Here is a 6,174-nt window from a genome sequence, read left to right on the forward strand (position 1 = left end):
CCTGCTAAAACCAATGATGAGAAAATTAGATGTCAAGATTATGTTCAAGTAAAATGAGCTAGTATATCCTGGCAGAAAATATCTCCATGACACTACAAGAAAACATGAAATTGGCGACTGCATTTTACGACTGTTTTAACAGTCGTAACGTTTTACGACTGTTTAACGACTACACCCCGACTAAATAGTGACTGATTAGCAATAGTCGTCAAACAGTCGCTAATTAGAATTAAATACAAACAGTCGTAATTTGGTCGTTAATTACCGACCAATGTACGACGTATTTGTCGAGTCGCTTGATAAAAAACACGTGTTTTAACTTTTGTGGTAGGTGTACCGGTTTTTTGCGACTAAAACACGGCAGTCACTATTGAGATGCAAATCAGTCGCAAATTAGTCATAAAATTTTCTATATATACAGAGCCACGCATCTTCTTTTCATTCACTCACAATCACAATCTAAAAGCTCCGAAATTCTGGAGAGCGTTTCTAGATATAATGTCTGGAAATTTCAGTAATAATAATAATAATAGAGAGTGGATGTATAAACGGATCGACGAAGAAACGGAAAATTTCCATTCGGAATTTGTATCCGGAGTAGAACAATTTATGAATTTTGCGAACAACCAGACGCTAACGCAGAGTAATGGCGGTAAATTTTACTGTCCTTGTAGTGTTTGCAAAAATAATAAATTTTTGCCGGGAAAAAAAATTTGGAACCATCTCTTTAGTAAAGGGTTCATGCCAGATTACTATATTTGGTATAAGCATGGGGAAGAAATTACTATGGATTATGGAACTAGTTATGGTAATATAACTCATTTAAATTGGAGTGAAGAAAATGTGGGTAATGTAGTAGGAGATAGATATGTGGATATGGTGAATGATGCATTTCATGGTAATTATCATCAAGATGATACATATCATCAAGAAGATAGTTATCAGAATGTACAAGAACCGGTGCGTAACCATCCTCAACAATTTTACGACTTGTTAGAAGCTGGGAAAAAACCATTATATGATGGTTGTCATGAAGGTCACTCGCAGTTATCTTTAGCTGCTCGGTTCATGCAAAACAAAGTAGATTATAATATGAGTGAAAAGTGTGTGGATTCGTGGGCATCTTTGTTTACGGAGTATTTACCAGAAGGAAATCAGTCAACCAGGTCACATTACGAGACAGAGAAATTGATGGGTAATTTGGGGCTTCCATTTCACAAAATTGATGTTTGTATTAACAATTGTATGATATTCTGGAAGAAGATGAAATGTGGGAGGAGTGTAAATTCTGTCAGTCACCAAGATATAAGTCTAACGAAGGACGACGTTCACGAACCAGAATACCATATAGTCGTATGTGGTATCTACCTATTGGTGATAGATTGAAGAGGCTGTATCAGAGCCAGAAGACTGCAGCGGCAATGAGATGGCATGTGATATATTCATAAATTGCATCATTTAATGTACATATTCTAGTCCAAATCATGTCTCATTTGCATGCATTTTAGGTGTTTAAGCATTGTTTTAGGACTTAGGAGATTGCATTAGGTCCAAGAGAGTTTTGCATGTTTTGGAGTGTTAAACAGGTGCTTTTGGAGTTTATTTGGAGTGGAGGATGTGATTCAGATGAAGAAATGGAGTTGAAATGATCAAAAATGGTGAAAAGGAGCAATTTTGGGTTTCTCGGCAAAATGATATACTGATGGCCGAAGATTCTCGGCCAAAATCAATCCCGCGGGTAGCTTTCTCGGCCAAAAATACGTACCGCGGTCAAGTCTCTCGGCCAAAATTCCCGGGTGCAGATATATTTCCGAAATCGCGTCACCGGAAGCTCTTGCCGGAAGATTCAGCTGTCGGAGTCTTCATAAAAGTTTGAGATAATTGAGTCAAGAGTTCATAACAGTTGGAATCAAGGCATTTGGACCACGGAACTGAAAGATATGGTAATCGGAAGACGAACAGGTCTCGCACTCATTCCGGAGCAATCCGATACCCCTGAATGATCGCCTGTCCGGGGAGCCTTCCGGTCCGATTCAGACGGTGGGTGCTTCATAGAAGTTGGAGAGCATTGCATCACGGTCTCTTAGCAAGTGGAATCGTGGAATTCGGACGCGTGAGCAGAGAGATAAGCTTGTCGGAAGGAACCCCAGTCTCGCAGGTATTCCGGACCGAGCAGATCAGTTCTAAAGGATGCGAAGGACGGTGCATTTCCAGGCCGATTTAGTTTCCGGGTCCTTCATGAGAACCAGAGACATTTGAGTCTTCTTTCCAGAACGTCCAAGAGCATTCAATTCGGATCTATGAGCAGAAAGATACGGTCTCCGGAATGGACACATGTCTAGACGCCTCTCTCTGGTCGTGTACATGCACTGCAAAGATGTGCCCTCCAGGAAGCCTTACACTTCCCAAGCACCGAATCTTCCTTCACCAAAGTTGGAGATAAATGAGTCCTCTGTTTTCTGCAACCGAAATCATTCAATTCGGACAAGTCTCATAGGAGTTACACTCTCCGGAATGCGAAGTGGTCTAAGCTGCTCTGGATGCTGCGAGATGGTCTTGCGACTTGGTTAACCCGCAGGCCTGAAGATGAACGCCTGAATGCTGATGCTGCGAGTTGATATGTGCGGGTAAACTATCACTGGAAGAGGTCTGAAGCTCAAGAGCAAGATAAATGCTAAGTCCACAATCGTGCGACTTAGGCATGCGAGTTAGCCGCGCCTGGAACTATGCCGCACGATCACTCGCAAATCACTCCGACTTGAGCCTGCGACCTAGGTGCAACAGAGACCAACCCGCACAGTTTGTACATTCCCCAGAAACCGCCTTAGCCCTGCGTGTTGGAGAGGAAGGAGACCAAGCCGCAGCAACACTCGCAAAACACTCCTACTTAGGCGTGCGGCTAAGACAAGGCGATTCAGGCTTCACAAGACAAGTCTTCATCTACTGCGACTTAGGTGTGCGACCTGGGACATACTGGACTGACCCGCAGGATTTCCACTTGACCCAACTGAGCCGGGTCAGTACCCAATTTGTCCTGGGCTGACCCGGTCCATTAGCACTAGGTATATATAGTTTTTTGGGAGAAAAACCCTGGACATCATCTTCTCTCTTAGTTTCTCTCTAGTTTTCTTTCCTTTTTAGTGTAAAAACGTTTTTGATTAAGAGAGATCTCAAGGATTTAGTCAATCTAAGTCTGTTTCTCATCATCTCATCATCTCATTTCTGCTTCTAATCATGATTAACATCATCTCTTGCAAAAGATTAGATGTGTTCTTCATGATTAGTGAGTAGTCATCTTTTAAGCTTCTAGGTGTGTAGATTAGGGTGCTTAGATGTAGATTAATGATTGTTTAAGCTTAGATTCTCTTCTCCTTTCCTTAGTTAGCTGATCCTAATGCTAGATCCTTGCACATCACTTGGGTCTAGAATCTGGGTTTTTCATGCACCAAAAGTGTTTGATGAAATGCCTGAATGAAAGCTAACTAAGGGTTTATGCATTAATGTCATGGGAATGATTGTTAAATGCATGAATGGCATATTAGAACTGTTTCTTAATGCTCATTGATTCATATTTCACAAATGATGATTTGGTTTGAAAATGGATTAGTGTAGAGGTTAGTGCCTTCATGAGAGGATTAATCTAGATTAGAGTTCTAAGTTAATTGGAATTTGAGATCATGTGATGCTTGCTTTATCTTTCTGTATAAGATTCAGTCTTTCTTAGCTCTTATTTTGATGCACAAAGAGGCTGTCTGGTCATGTTAGACTTGGAACCTTATGCTTGTTAATTGCTTATTCACTAATGGGAATTAGTCTTGAATTGGTAATTAACAAAGGGATTTCTGTCATGAGAATGAATTAATCTGAATTGGAAGTCTAGACTAAAGATTTGCAAGTGTTGCATTGTTTGCTTAGCATCATGAATTCACATTTAAAGCACCCTAATCAATGATCACATCTAGAGTTTTAGCTTTCTTTTTATTTGAATTTGAGTGTTTGTTTAGTTTCTCTTGCTTGTTTAATTCTTAATTACTGTTTGTTCTTGCTTGTTTTGTTATATGCTTTTAGATAATCTTGGTTACCAACTCATCTGCTTATTAGACTTGGATTAAGAATTGATCCTCATAGTTCTAGTGTCTAGAATCTCTCCATTTGGATTGATACCTCAAGTGCTACAATGACATGAGTAGTTGAGGAATTGATCAAGGATTGAAAAATTCCTACTATCAATTTGGCGCCGTTGCCAATTGGAGAGTTCATTCTAGCATTAGGACTTTGGATCTTCTTGAGATCAAGTCATTTTCTTTTGTTTTACTGATTACCTTTCAAGTGCTGTCTTTGTTTTCAGGTGTATGAACACCAGAAGTCAAGCAAGGAGACAACGAGAAAGAGCTGAGCACATTGCGAGGTTGGGTATGGATCAAGGGCAACAGGCTCATGGTGGTAATGGAAACCACCAGAATCAAGAAGAGCCACCGCCTCCACGTCCAAGACAAGTTGTGGGAGCTGGTGATGAGGCCAATGCTCAGGGTCAAAGACATGGGATTCAAGCCCCAACACCTGAAAACGATTTTGAGATCAAATCTGGCCTGATCAACATGGTGCAATCAAACAGGTTCCATGGCTTGGCATTAGAAGACCCATTAGATCACATTGACAACTTTGATAGAGTTTGTGATCTAACTAAGATGAATGGAGTGAGTGAGGACAGTTTCAAGTTGAGGCTATTTCCTTTTTCTCTAGGAGACAAAGCTCATCAGTGGGAAAAGTCTCTACCTCAAGGATCAGTCACAACTTGGGAGCAATGCAAAAGAGCATTTCTAACCAAGTTCTTCTCTTCATCAAGAACAGCAAGGTTAAGAAATGAAATCTCAAGTTTCATTCAGAAGAACCATGAATCATTTTGTGAGGCTTGGGAAAGATTTAGAGGGTATACCATGCAATGCCCTCACCATGGATTCTCAGATTGTCAGCTGCTAAGTACATTCTACAGAGGTACTTTACCAGAGGTCAGACTTCTCTTGGACACAGCTTCAAATGGTAATTTCATGACCAAGGAAGTCAATGATGCCATGACCCTAGTGGAGAATGTAGCTCAGAGTGATGAGCTTTATGGATCAGACTTTGAAAGGAATTCAAGAGGGGCTGTGAGTGCTGAAGAGGAAAGGACAAGGAAAGACATCAAGTCTCTCAATGAGAAGCTAGACACACTTCTCTTAGCTTCTCATCAGTCAGCCAACTTTGTTAGAGATGTGAATCATGTGTTTCAAGACACATTTCAAAGGGAAGACATCACAGCTGAGGTGAACTTTGTAGGTGGCCACCAAGGTTACCAAAAGGGCTTTACCTACTACAAGAATCCCCCAAACCAGAACTTATATCCTCAAAACACTCAACAACAAGGTTTTGTCTCTCCCCAACAACAAAGTCTCCAACATAACTCAGAGAATAAGGATCAAGAAGTGCAGAACCTGCTCCAGCAAATCCTCAAAGGTCAAGCAAGTGGTGCCATAGACTTCAACAAGAAAATGGCAGAGATTAACAACAAGGTGGACTGCACTTATTCTGATCTTCTAACTCAACTTTCAACCTTGGCTTCCAAAGTCAAGACTCTAGAGAACAACAAGGGCCACTGCAGTTCTCAAGCTCAAAGATCTTTACCAGGGACATCAATTGCACATCAAACAGAATACTGCAATGCAATTCTCTCAAATGATGAGAATCATGCTGCTGTCCAAGAAATTGAGGACCTTCTCCATGGCAATGTCTCAAGTGACAAATGCCTGACAAAAGATGATGAGGACGCCATCATAGATGAGTTTGAGTTCCTGTTCTGTGATCTCAATGAGGACATTGAGAAAGAAGGTGGGGAGGCAGCTTGTTTTGATATGAAAGAGAATGATTCTGAGATTGCTGAAGGAAAGGATCAGAGAATGGTTCAAGGAAGGACATCTGATGGAGTTTCTAGCACTGGCTCAACAAGGGTGAAACCCAAATCTATTCCCAAGCTAGGAAACCCAGGAAAGTTCTCCATCTCATGCTCTCTTGGAAATTTGAAAGTGGACAATGCTTTGTGTGATTCTGGATCAAGCATCAGTGTAATGTTTTTAGACATGGTGGAGAGACTAGGGATCAAGAGTCTTAAGCATCACCCCATGTCAATCACCTTTGGAG

The 6,174-nt window shown here is 41.0% G+C and overlaps 1 non-coding gene across 1 annotated transcript; it reads right to left on the bottom strand.

Moving 5' to 3' along the window:
* Positions 1-4,853: 4,853 nt before the first annotated feature.
* On the bottom strand, positions 4,854-4,960 carry LOC112087235. Its single transcript, XR_002899985.1, has one exon. It is a non-coding gene; the product is annotated as a small nucleolar RNA R71 (small nucleolar RNA).
* Positions 4,961-6,174: the final 1,214 nt, after the last annotated feature.

Source organism: Eutrema salsugineum, unplaced genomic scaffold, assembly GCF_000478725.1.
Source record: "Eutrema salsugineum unplaced genomic scaffold, Eutsalg1_0 scaffold_9, whole genome shotgun sequence".
NCBI classification, from domain to species: Eukaryota; Viridiplantae; Streptophyta; class Magnoliopsida; order Brassicales; family Brassicaceae; genus Eutrema; species Eutrema salsugineum.